Below are 13121 nucleotides of genomic sequence, written 5' to 3' on the forward strand. Positions count from 1 at the left end.
GAAGTGGAACAAAAATCATACATGATTCCAAACATTTTTTTTACAAATAAATAACTGAAAAGTGGGGTGTGCGTAATTATTTAGCCCCCTGAGTCAATACTTTGTACAACCACCTTTTGCTGCAATTACAGCTGCCACATCTTTGCACACCTAGAGACTGAAATCCTTGCCAATTCTTCTTTGCAAAACAGCTCCAGCTCAGTCAGATTAGATGGACAGTGTTTGTGAACAGCAGTTTTCAGATCTTCCCCATTCAATAAAGGATATCATAGTGGAGCTTAGAGAGAGTGAAGCTGAAAACTTTTTCACAAACTGATGTCGAAAGGATTCTGTACTTTTGGAGCTCTGCCTGTGTCATCTTTAGCTTCAGGAGTAGGTCCTTCCGTTTCTCATAGGACACAAAATCCTTATTCATAAGTCCCACTGAGCTGACCAGCACTAAGACCTTGTTCCACGTGTGCTTTTCAGTCTTCCCCGGAATCCTCTTCATCACTTGGGGCAGCCATGGCATTCCATGCTCTCTGTACCTTTCAAGGGTCCTGGCGTAGCACAGTCCACGGCGCTCCATCTCCATGGCCACATCCCCCACTATGGCAATGGCCTGGGACTCGATGGAAGGCTCCCTGTTGTCATTATGTATCTTTACATAATCCATCAAGTTCCAAGAAGCCCTCCTTGTTCCCTTAATATCCAGGAACCACCTGATCTTCAGCTCGAGGAATCCTGCTCTCAGGCATTCTTGTACATTCTTGCCTTCACCTTCAACAAGCTTCCTTGCCCGGGCAAATGTGAATGGGGTTGGGAAGGAGTCTCTGGTGGCCAGGTTCTCCGTCAGTACAGCCAGATTAATGTGTCCCTTGAGATTCTCTGGGCAATTTTCCCCTTGCGTTCCGTCGTTCCTCCTGAAGAGGTCTTTCAGCAGAAGCTTTCCAAGTTCAGGTCCCAGCATGGAAGGCTCGCACTTGAGACTCAATGTGAGAGCAAATAGCCTCTCGATTCTTTTCATTTGGAGTGTGTCCCTTGTCCAGTGTGCCAGAGGAGGTGGGCAGTCATCAATAGCTGCACCAGTTGCTGCATGCGCCCACGCCCATGAAGCCCCTCATGTTGGTTGCACTGAACTTGTGCTGGTCCCCAGTGATGCCGAGTACTGTCTGTCCATGTTGGACAAGGGGTGCCTGTATAATGCCTCCTCCAGCGCAAGCTCCAGCTGGAATGCCTTCCACACTGGGAGAAAGCCGCCTTTGCCTGTGTGCTTTTCCCCGCGTTGCCATATGCTTTAGACAGCGAGACAGTATCTCATTCACGCTTGGCTGTTCCTGTTCCCGTTTAAAGGGGACAATGAGGGGGAAGTCCGTCAGGCACTTCTGCAATGTCCTCATGTTGAAGAATGAACATGCCTCAACTATGTGTGGAAAGTCTGCCAGTTCCTCCCCTTCTATCCCCTCCACAATCTCTATTCTCAGGTTATAATTACCTGCTGCCTTCCTGGCCAAGTCCATCATGTGGACATTGTAGTCCTCAGCTCTGGTGGCCACCGCCTGGACATAATTCGGGTGTCTGAGGCCATCAGTGACGATCAAGCCACTAATGGGGTGCCAGAATGTGGACATATAATGCGTGTGTGGGCTGTCCACATAAAATTGCCAGAAGGTGACATAAGGCCTAGTGGCAATCTCTGCCAAAGCTGGCAAGATGTCCGGTGGGTGCTGGTCGAGTTCTGTCTGCACGTTAACACACTCGTGCATGGACATGCACGTGAAGAGCATCCTTTCCAGTCCTGCTCTTGACCAGAAAAGTGTGGTGTGAGGGTCCAGTGGTATCAGGTTGCAGGCTACGTGCAGAGAACATCGTACGATGTCGTCAGGTATTTCCCACAAATGGAAGGGTTCCTTTGTCTTGTGTCCAAATTTTTAGACGAAGAACCGGACTTCCAATGTTGGATGCTCCAAAACATCCTATTCGCTTCATCAAGTTTGGAGAGCGCGAACGCTTGATCCTGCGACAATACGTTCATGGTCCCCTTGTTTTGAATGATGGTCTTCTGCAGCGTGGGTCTGGTCAGGTCTTCCATTGGAAGGTCTTTGAGCAACTCAACAAATTTTGTTAAGATGTGTTGGGAAATCAGTTTTACCCCAGTTCTTTTTTTATTCCTCGGGCCTCCAGAGATGCACCAGACTCAGTAGCCATTTTCACAAAAACTTTATTCAAGCATGCATTCTCCTAGAAGGGAAGACTTGCCAGGCCAGTGTCCCTCTGCAAAATCTTCACTCCTTTGTCTGTTATCGCCATAGGAAATGAACAAAAGAAGCCTTAGATGTTGAAAATTTGATGCCTATGTTTGCAAGGCCCAAACATAGGCATCAAGCCTATGTTTGCAAGGCCCACTGTCACTCATGTGCATGAACACACAAAGTGTACTTCCAAAACTCAGCTTTATTGCTGGATGGCAAAACGTAACAAAAACCCAAAAAATACAAAATAAACTTACACAGGCAGACAGCCAGAACACACAGCATAAATGAGGGTAGATCACGACACAGACACAAAGAAACACAGGGCTTAAATACACAGAGGGAGCAATCAGGGAATGGGTAACAGGAGGGAAACACAGCAGGGGCAAATCAGGCCTAACGAGACAAGGGGAAGCAAAACCAGACACGTTAACATCAGACATGGACTTTCAAAGTAAAACAGTTAACATAACAGACTCACAGGCAGGCACTATAACAAAGGGAACAGAGACGTGGGACCAGGGCAGACACAGACACTGACTGGTCCCACGGGATACAGCAGACAGGGGAGACAGCAACTATGGAACACAGACAGAAAACCAGAACACTAAAACTCTAACAAAACCCCACCCAGAGAACCTAAACTAAGAATAATCCTAAAACCCATAAAGCAAAGCTAGAATATAATGAAATAACAAAATCAAAGAACCAAAAACACAAAACACTGGGTCGACGACCCAGGGACCCTAACACAGTGGGCTTGTTGGTGTGCCATTTCTCCTTGTCCAAAGCCATCTGTACTCGTGCAGGCTTAGGTGGGTTACCTCTTCTGGCAACTGACTGACCTGCTCAAGTGGTCCTAAGAAATAATGCAAGTGATTAGTGCAGCTTAAAAATGAAACATTTTTGTACATTAAAAAATTCCTTATATTTATAATTGAGCTATCTGTGTATATTTGATAAGTGGTTCTCAAATTGTGGTACGCGTTTCACTATGTGGAATCCATCTAGTGGTATGCGGGAAGTCTCCCAAAAATTTCTAAGATGAAATAATATATCATGTAATGATTGAAGGATTTCTGAAAAATTAAAAACATACTGTCCTGCTATCACTTCTGACATAAAGGAAGACGGGAAACCCAAACAGCAATGACGTTTGTAACGTTATTGAAGTTGGGTTAGCTAGTATACAGGGTGGGCCATTTATATGGATACACCTTAATAAAATGGGAATGGTTGGTGATATTAAAGTCCTGTTTGTGGCACATTAGTATATGTGAGGGGGCAAACTCCTCAAGATGGGTGGTGACCATGGTGGCCATTTAGAAGTCGGCCATCTTGAATAAAACTTTTGTTTTTTCAATAGGAAGAGGGCCATGTGACACATCAAACTTATTGGTAATGTCACAAGAAAAACAATGGTGTGCTTGGTTTCAACATAACTTTATTCTTTCATGAGTTATTTACAAGTTTCTTTTTGTTCACAGCCATTGACATGTCGAAGAGGTTAACACGTGAGGAGCGGATCAAAATTGTGTTGATATCTGGTAAAGGCAGTAACCGGGTCATTGCAGCAGATTTCAATGGCACCCTACGACACCACCCATCTCCCATGCTACAGTTAGCAAACTGCTACCTAAGTTTTGTGAAACTGGTTCAGTGTTGGATTTGCCAAAATGTGGACGCAAGAAAACTGTCACTAATGAAGAAACATCAGTGGCTGTCCTAGCTTCATTCAGCAAGAGCCCACAGAGTAGCACTCGCCGCATGTCACTGGAGAGTGGCATTAGTCGAACATCCCTTCGGTGGATATTAGCTACTCACAAATGGCACCCTTACAAACTCCAGCTACTGCAGCATCTCAACGAGGATGACCCAGATCGGCGCACAGAATTTGCAGAATGGACAAAACAAAAATTGGAACAGGACCCTCAGTTCACGCAGAAGATTTTGTTCAGTGATGAGGCAAACTTTTATGTGAATGGTGAAGTTAACAAACAAAACCACCGCTATTGGTCTGACACTAACCCACATTGGATGGATCCCTCCAAGACTGTTGGACCAACAAAAGTGATGGTTTGGTGTGGTATATGGGGTACAACGATACTGGGTCCATTCTTCATCAATGGAAACCTCAAGGCCACTGGATATTTGAAATTGCTACATGATGTGTTTCCCTCTTTATGCACTGAAGCTGGCACGTTCCCTGAGTTTTTCCAGCAAGATGGTGCACCACCACATTATGGGTGCCAGGTCCGAGCATACCTAGATGAACAGTTTCCTGGAAAGTGGATTGGTTGTCGTGGGCCAGTTGAATGGCCCCCAAGGTCTCCCGATCTGACCCCCTTAGACTTTTATCTTTGGGGTTATCTGAAGGCAATTGTCTATGGTGTGAAGATACGATATGTGCAGCACCTGAAACTACGGATACTGGATGCCTGTGCTGGCATTTCTCCTGTGGTGTTGCTATCAGTGTGTGAAGAGTGGGAGAAGAGGGTTGCATTGACAATCCAATGGGCAGCACATTGAAGACATTTTATAAGTGGGTCAGAAACTTGTAAATAACTCATGAAAGAATAAAGTTACGTTGAAACCAAGCACACCATTGTTTTTCTTGTGACATTACCAATAAGTTTGATGTGTCACATGGCCCTCTTCCTATTGGAAAAAACAAAAGTTGTATCCAAGATGGCCGACTTCTAAATGGCCACCATGGTCACCACCCATCTTGAGGAGTTTGCCCCCTCACATATACTAATGTGCCACAGACAGGACTTTAATATCACCAACCATTCCCATGTTATTACGGTGTGTCCATATAAATGGCCCACCCTGTAATGATGTACTACGGGCAATAGACAACGTTTCTCTCCATCTTGTTTGCACTGTAAGTACAAAGAGTGAGAGAGAAAATCTCTTCATATCATTTTGTTTTCTCATACTGTCAAAATAAACTAAACAAAGAACAACAACAAAACATCCACACACAAACTTTGCTTCCACCCCCCCCCCTCCCCATCAAAAAAAATAAATAAAATTGTCACAAAATAAACTTTTATCATATTTTCAGGCGAGAATATAGCTGTGTTAACATTAAATATCTGCTCTGTTTATCAAGATATCACATATTTGCGAAAGTGCTTCGACGTTTTCGGAGACGTCTGCTACCCACCGGCTCGGGAGCTGGAGGGTCACTGAAGCCGCCGAGAACAGCGCAACTCCCGGCACATATTTTTCAGATCACCGCGGTCTTTTGCTACTCAGGTTAAATGTAATATATAAGGCACTTAGACAACCTAAAAATGTTATTGTTTGGCTTTTTTTCTGTTTAATTTGTTCGTGAGTAAATTGTTTTGGCTGAGATTAACGTTATGAGATTAGAGAAAATAAAACTTTATTAATCCCCCAGGTGGTTTTTACAAAGCTGAATAAACGTCAAACAGAAGTGTGAGAAGCTGTTATATTTTAGGAGCAGACGGCCGAGTTATTAAACTCCACCGAGACAGCGGTGACGCTAATCAGAAGGCTAGACCGTCCAATTTCCCCAGCCGTTTACTTCCGGCCTACCCAACCTTCTGAGCACCCAACCCACATAGACCGCGAAGACCGGGTCCTCAGGAGGATGCAGTCCATGAATTTGGACACACCAAAGTGATTACACAGCGGTCTTTTTGTGTTTCATATGTACGGCTGTGCCCTCGCTATTTTTGGTTTCCACGCCCCAAACAAAACACGCATTAAGAGGCCTGTGTCTCAATCTCGTGGCCATGTCACCTCTACTCCCCCCCCCCCCCCCCCCCCCCCCGTATAATGACTTGAAGAAATATTTTTAAAAATTATTCTCAAAAATTATTTAATATGAAGGCAATATGAAGAGTGTTACAGGCATCGCACTAAAGAATGTAGCTTCATGGGCACTGTAGTCCATGCTGCAGGGAGAATGGACTGCCATACCCATTATGTGTCTGTGAGCGAGGGAGTGAGGAAAAAGGAAAAGTACGAGCTGTACCTGAGCAGAAATGGGAGCTGGAAGCATGCAAATATAATAACAATCACTGCAGCCAAAAGACTCGACTGTACACTGTGTTCGTGTTTTCCTCCCAAACAATAAGTTCTGTTGGAGCAGCCTTTCAACGCCTCTCTGTCTCTTGCTAGCAAAGTTGACCCAGACAACAAAGTAAAGCTAGTTTTCGGCTACAAGCCCGACACGAACCCACCGTATTAGCCAGGTCCCTTTACTACGGTTCGGAGCCGCGGACCTGTTTAATATACGCGTGGAATAGTTTTCTATACGAGATCGCTGCAAAAAGTGCAGCCTTACCTAATGTCCACCCTACTGGTACTCATTTATATTAAGATTTTAAAATGTAGTCAGGTATGGCGAGTAATCTTCAGTAAAAGTCATAATTCACACAGCAATAGTACATTCATGTAGTTGTAAAAGGCATGATAGTATTATAGGTAATCCAAAGTATTCAGAATTCATTACTGTCATTGAGTAACGTAACAGAATACGTTACAAAATACATTCTGGGGCATGTGATCTGTAGTGGAATACATTTTAAAAGTAACCTTCCCAACAATGTGTGTGGGTAACGTTCACACAGTAATGATGGCCTCAGGTGATCAGGAGAAACTCACCTGGATTTCCTTTTTCCACAGCAGACTGAGAGCTGCAGGTGGACACTGAAGGAGGTCTCAGACAGAGGTTGTAACTTCAGTACACATACTACTGTTAAAGGACTGAATACACTCCCCATACCAGCATAGGCAAAAATACACATGTTCTGTACTAAAGTGCTGTAGTAGAATCTGAAGTACTGATTCAACTTCATTACTCAAGTAAAAGTACTGAAATGTATTTGGAGAAAGAAAGTAAAAGAAGCTGTTTGCAGGATGTTTCTACTTTAGTTCAGAGCTCACGGAACCTATTCATAGCTCCAGTAGATTTTCGTAGTGTGATCAGGTGACCTGCTGCTCTCTGTGGATGGACACACCTGAATCCAACCAGATGTGAGCAGATGTTTCATGAGTTGTCCTGATTTCATCCTCCACACTGACTGTACACAGTTTATGCTGTCTTTATATTAAACACTATACAACCATCATCAGCTAAGTCGGCTGAATCTCTGCTACACATGATGTAAGCTACCTGTGCGCATCCACAGCCACTGTGCAGCAGTCACACACTGTTCTTTACTTTAAACCATCACAGCAAACTAACCTGTTTATCCTGCACTAACCTGCAGAGGATTTTCATGCAGGCTTTAAATGTCACCGTCGCCTCAGTTTGATTTCACAGTATGAACAAACATAATGTGACATGTACAGATTTGAAAACATGAGGACATGTGAGCTTTAAAAGGTGGAAAAACTGATCAGGAAGGATGGCTGCTGTTAGCATGAAGCTGGACACTCTGGTGACAGTAGCAGAGAAAAGGACACTAAAACTGCTGGACATTATGGATAATGCTGGGCATCCTCTGCACACGGCCATCAACAACCAGAGGAGTCTGTTCAGTGACAGGTTGCTTTTCCCAAAGACAAGAACCAACAGACTTAAACTCTTTTGTCCCACATGCCATCAATCTGTTTAACTCCACTCTGGAGGGGAGAGGGAGGGGAGACAGGAGGACAAAGGAGGGGGGAACAACTGAGCTGTAGTGCTTTTTTTTACTGTACAATACTTTTGTTAATATCCAACGGTCCACTAGACTCACAATACTTGAAATGAGCAATTCCCTTGTATTCCTACTCCTATTTATTCCTTTCATATACTCTGTATTTATATATGTGTGTATATATGGTATATTTCTGCTCACATGCATCCTGTAACTTCTGTCGGTGCTGTGCTATTGGAAACCGAATTTCCTGGAGGAACCCACCCGAGGGATTAATAAAGTTCGAAGAACTTTGAAGAAGTTCGCTCTTTCTTTTCTCACCCTGTGAAATAAGCAGTTGGACCTTTAGCTGCAACACACTGCGAGACAAACTGCACACAAACAATTTGTGTGTTTGCTGATCTTTGTAGAGCTGATAGAAACGCTGTATTTAAAACTACCTGGCACTCCCTCCTTCTGTAGGGCTGGCTGGATGCCGAAATACCACAAACACAACTTAACACCTGCAGTCCTTCAGATGTTGTGGGGAAAAAAGAATTTAAAAAAACAACACTGTCCCACTTTAATCCCTGATTTTGGCACACATCTCTTTTCATGCTCCATCTCCTGGTGATTAATGAATGAACAGGATTTCTGTTTAGGCTCAGATCGGTTTGGAGGCTTGCAGTGACATGAAATGACAACTCGAGCCAAATGAGTTAAACCTGAAGTAACAAGCCTGTTCTGAATACAAAGTTCAGATATTTGTTTTAAAATGTAAGGAGTAAAAGAGGAATAGTAATAAGAGTAATGAACAGGAGCCGTTCAGTGTGCCCAGCCCTGAGGCCCTATATGTATACATAAGGACTTTTTAAGCCTTATTGACTCTTTAACCTGGTGCAGGTTTGGATCTGGTCTCAGGACTGAGAGGGCAGCATCTACAGTGGCTTGCAAAAGTATTCAGCCCCCTTGAACTTTTCCACATTTTGTCACATTACAGCCACAAACATGAATCAATTTTATTGGAATTCCACGTGAAAGACCAATACAAAGTGGTGTACACGTGAGAAGTCTTTTTTTAATTTTATTTACAAATGAATAACTGAAAAGTGGGGTGTGCGTAATTATTCAGCCTCCTGAGTCAATACTTTGTAGAACCAGCTTTTGCTGCAATTACAGCTTCCAGTCTTTTAGGGTATGTTTCTACCAGCTTTGCACATCTAGAAACTGAAATCCTTGCCCGTTCTACTTTGCAAAACAGCTCCAGCTCAGTCAGATTAGATGGACTGCGTTTGTGAACAGCTGTTTTCAGATCTTCCGCATTCAATAAAGGATATCGTAGTGGAGCTTATAGAGAATGAAGCCGAAAACTTTTTCACAAACTGATGTCGAAAGGATCCTGTACTTTTGGAGCTCTGCCTGTGTCATCTTCAGCTTCAGGAGTAGGTCCTTCCGTTTCTCATAGGACACAAAATCCTTATTCATAAGTCCCACTGAGCTGACCAGCACTAAGACCTTGTTCCACGTGTGCTTTTCAGTCTTCCCCGGAATCCTCTTCATCACTTGGGGCAGCCGTGGCATTCCATGCTCTCTGTACCTTTCAAGGGTCCTGGCGTAGCACAGTCCACGGCACTCCATCTCCCCCCCTATGGCAATGGCCTGGGACTCGATGGAAGGCTCCCTGTTGTCATTATGTATCTTTACATAATCCATCAAGTTCCAAGAAGCCCTCCTTGTTCCCTTTATGTCACAGTACTTATTGTCCAGGAACCACCTGATCTTCAGCTCGAGGAATCCTGCTCTCAGGCATTCTTGTACGTTCTTGCCTTCCTCTTCAACAAGCTTCCTTGCCCGGGCAAAGGTGAATGGGGTCGGGAAGGAGTCTCTGGTGGCCAAGTTCTTCATCAGTGCAGTCAGATTAATGTGTCCCTTGAGATTCTCTGGGCATTTTTCCCCTTGCAGCTCTGAGATAAAGATGCCGTCTTTCAGCAGAAGCTTTCAAAGTTCAAGTCCTTGTAAAGCTTCTGTCAATAGCTGCACCAGTTGCTGCACCCAGGCCCATGAAGCCCCTCATGTTGGTTGCACTGAACTCGTGCAGCGAGCTGGTCCCCAGTGATGCCAAGTACTGTCTGTCCATGTTGGACAAGGGGTGCCCGTATAATGCCTCCTCCAGCGCAAGCTCCAGCTGGAATGCCTTCCACACTGGGAGGAAGCCGCCTTTGCCTGTGTGCTTTTCCCTGCGTTGCCGGAGCTGGTCAGCCATATGCTTTAGACAGCGAGACAGTATCTCATTCACGCTTGGCTGTTCCTGTTCCCGTTTAAAGGGGACAACGAGGGGGAAGTCCGTCAGGCACTTCTGCAATGTCCTCATGTTGAAGAATGAACATGCCTCAACTATGTGTGGGAAGTCTGCCAGTTCCTCCCCTTCTTTCCCCTCCACAATTTCTATTCTCAGGTTATAATTACCTGCTGCCTTCCTGGCCAAGTCCATCATGTGGACATATTAGTCCTCAGCTCTGGTGGCCACCGCCTGAACATAATTCGGGTGTCTGAGGCCATCAGTGACGATCAAGCCACTAATGGGGTGCCAGAATGTGGACATATAATGCGTGTGTGGGCTGTCCACATAAAATTGCCAGATGGTGACATAAGGCCTAGTGGCAATCTCTGCCAAAGCTGGCAAGATGTCCGGTGGGTGCTGGTCGAGTTCTGTCTGCACGTTAACACACTCGTGCATGGACATGCACGTGAAGAGCATCCTTTCCAGTCCTGCTCTTGACCAGAAAAGTGTTGTGTGAGGGTCCAGTGGTATCAGGTTGCAGGCCACGTGCAGAGAACATCGTACGATGTCGTCAGGGTCAGCATTTCCCACAAATTGAAGGGTCCTTTGTCTTGTGTCCAAATTTATAGACGAAGAACCGGACTTCCAACGTTGGATGCTCCGAAACATCCTCTTCGCTTCATCAAGTTTGGAGAGCGTGAACGCTTGATCCTGCGACAATACGTTCATGGTACCCTTGTTTTGAATGATGGTCTTCTGCAGCGTGGGTCGGGTCAGGTCTTCCATTGGAAGGTCTTTGAGCAACTCAACCAATTTTTTTTTTTTAAGATGCCATTAACAAGGTCCACCGTGTGCCTTGGTAAGTAGTCAGGCATTTTACAGACTCTGTCCACCACCACAAGGGATTTGGGAATTACTATAGCTTCTAACTTGAATCCCCCGTCCAGGTAGGCAAAATCAAAGCCTCTTACCTTTCGGAACACTTTTAAGCCCTCCGCAGACACCTTACTAAGGTCAAAGTGTTTCTTTATGGTGTGCCAGGTGTTTTTCAGCTGGTGCATTTTGAAGGGTGCCATGTTCAACCTAGAAAAGGGTATATTCAGGCCTTCCAATGTTTTTAGTTCCACCACCACTCCGTCGTCATCAAATTCAATCGTAAGTCTCGTGGGATGATCAACCGTCGTTGCCTTCAGTGGAATGAAAATGTTGGGGTCCAGGAGGAAATACTCAACACTTTGAGATCTGCGGAAAGCATCCACCAAACCCTTCATATTTTTGACACCAATGTCCTCCATGGCTGTTGTGTTCTGGAAAGAACACAAAGTGTAATCAGGTAAGTAAAACACATTAAAATCAAATAAGTAAAGAACAGGAAATTGCAATTTGCCACAGTTAAGAATATGCAAAAATATTACCTGTACTGTAAATACAGTCTTTCAAGACAGCAGATAAAAAAAGTTGTCTTAGTTAACCAAGACACTGTGGTCATAAATCAAGAGACACTGGTCCTCTGAGTTTCAGGGCCCGAATGACTGAGCTGAGCACTCCTCCCCTTTATATAGGGTCTGTTTAGTAAGTGTAAGAAATACCTTTTGAAAAACGTCCCGGTCAAAAGTTATCGCCATAGGAAATTAATGGTATCCCACTGAATGGGTCGTTCAGTGAATGGGCTACTGAACAACACTCACTGAATTAGCCACTGAACGACCCATTGAATGAGCCAGTGAACGACACCCACTGAATAGCCATTGAATGAACAAACACAGGTACACATGTCTTTCCCATGTGCCTATCCTCTGTGCCCCTAGAGACAACAAAAGAAGCCTGAGATGCTGAAAATGTGATGCCTATGTTTGCAAGGCTCACTGTCACTTGAGTGTCACATGTGTCTCATGTGCATGAATACACACACACACACACACACACACACACACACGCATGAATACACACACACACACCTACCTTCATGTTGAGTTTGGTCTTTGGTTTTCAATTTATTTTTTATAAATTAATTTTTTTACATTGTTCATTTTGTAATACCCTTTCAGTGCCTATTTGTATTTTCACTGTAGTTTTTTTTTTTTTTATGTCGAATTCTATTTATTCATGTTAAACACTACTTTGAGATATTGTTCACAGCTAAACAAGGCTGAATATAACATTGGTGTTGAAAATGGTTTTTGTGCTAATTTAGGAGCAGTTAACAAGGACCGGTCAATTTTGATGACTCTTGAGGTTCTGGAGATATGCCAAATCGGAACACAAAGGATGGGACAAAACATGTTTCTCAGGTCTGACAGAACAGTAGCTGATTGTATAATGAACAGAATAAACAATAATTGTGCAGAAATAAGTTGTAGTGTATGACAGAATTATTATATCTTTCAAAGGCCTGGTGTGAACTCTCCTCACCTGGGAGACATGAAAAATATTATGCATCTTCATGTTAAGAGGCAGAACCAGCCAAACGCTAACAGGATTTAACATTGCTTCCACTGGGAAAGGACCAATAAATCGAGAATATAAATACGGCCATGTTTGGTTTAGTGAAAAAAGACACATGCATATCAAAAACCCTTCATGCTCTTTTCAAGCTCCCCTACCCCAATACTATGTACATTTAATATAAAGCTTCTTTGTTTTCAATATATGTAAAAGTATGGCTTTGTTATCCTATGTAATAATTTCTGAAAAACCTTTAGGTATTTATTTTATAAAGTGCATTTGTTATGATTTCAAATAACATGCTAACAGCTTGACTGATCACCTTTAACTCTTATAATCTAGTCAACCTTTATGTACTTGAGTAAGAAAACAGTTTGTCACTGTACAGTAACTGATCAGCCAGTATAGTTTAAGGAAGTTTTGAATGCAGCAGAATGACATTTTCATTATTATTATTTTTATTTATTTATGTATTTATTTTTGCTTTACCAGCCTTCTAAAATCTCAGCTGAAAACCATATTCTCCATGGTAATCTGTTGTTACCGGGACGGTGGAGGCTTGGG

Source organism: Neolamprologus multifasciatus, chromosome 20, assembly GCF_963576455.1.
Source record: "Neolamprologus multifasciatus chromosome 20, fNeoMul1.2, whole genome shotgun sequence".
Taxonomy (NCBI): Eukaryota; Metazoa; Chordata; class Actinopteri; order Cichliformes; family Cichlidae; genus Neolamprologus; species Neolamprologus multifasciatus.